This window comes from Lactuca sativa, chromosome 4 (assembly GCF_002870075.4).
Source record: "Lactuca sativa cultivar Salinas chromosome 4, Lsat_Salinas_v11, whole genome shotgun sequence".
Taxonomy (NCBI): Eukaryota; Viridiplantae; Streptophyta; class Magnoliopsida; order Asterales; family Asteraceae; genus Lactuca; species Lactuca sativa.
In genome coordinates, this window is record NC_056626.2 from 98661360 (window position 1) to 98662603 (window position 1244).

Sequence of the window (1244 nt, forward strand, 5' to 3'; positions counted from 1 at the left end):
GATACCATTTGGGTGATCGTAGACAGGTTAACCAAGTCTGCACACTTCCTGCCCATCAAAGAAACTGACAAGATGGAGAAACTAACTAGAACCTACATTAGGGAGATCGTACGAATGCATGGTGTTCCCATATCCATTATCACCGATAGAGATAGTAGATTCACTTCAAGGTTCTGGCAGTCGCTACAAAGTTCCCTGGGAACTAGGCTGGACATGAGTACAGCCTACCATCCGCAAACCGACAGACAAAGTGAGAGGACTATTCAAACTTTGGAAGATATGTAACGAGCCTGTGTGATAGACTTTCGAAAGGCATGGGATATCCATTTACCCCTTGTCGAGTTCTCCTACAATAACAGTTATCACACGAGCATAAAGGCTGCTCCATTTGACGCCCTCTATGGCTGAAAGTGCAGATCCCCTTTGTGTTGGGCTGAGGTGGGTGACATGCAGTTAGCTAAAGGATGAGTTCCTGACAGCACTCTCACAGGTCCGGAAATCATTCAGGAAACGACAGAAAAGATCGTTCAAATCTGTGAACGATTGAAAGCCTCTAGAGACTGACAGAAAAGCTACGCAGGCAAGAGAAGGAAACCTTTGGAATTCTAGGTTGGCGACCGTGTTCTATTAAAGGTCTCACCCTGGAAGCGCTTGATACGCTTCGGAAAGCGTGGAAAGCTAAATCCAAGATACATAGGGCCTTTCGAGATTCTCGCTAGAATCGGCCATGTAGCTTACAAACTCAATCTACCTCACGAACTTAGTAACGTACATTCTACTTTCCACGTCTCGAACTTGAAAAAGTGTCTGCCCGACAAGACTCTTGTTATCCCACTCGACGAGATCGAGATCAACGAGAGCCTTAACTTCGTGGAAGAACCTATAGAGATCATGGACTAGGAGGTCAGGCAAACAAATCAAAGTCGTATCCCGATAGTGATTGTTCGTTGGAATGCCAAGCGCGGACCTGAATTCATTTGGGAGCGCGAGGATCAAATGAAACTGAAATATCCTCACCTTTTTGCTTAATTATTTGTAACTACTTATTTTCTTAAACTCTAATTTCGGGACAAAATTCTCTCTAACGAGTAGATGATGTGACAACTCGAAATTTCTATCTTGTACAACTATTCAACTCAATCAAAGTCAGACATGTTTCTACTATGTTCTAGCACTGTTTAAAGTCTGTTTGAGCATTCTGAGCCTAGTACACCAAAGGAATGAGTGATAGGAAGTGTCTGTTG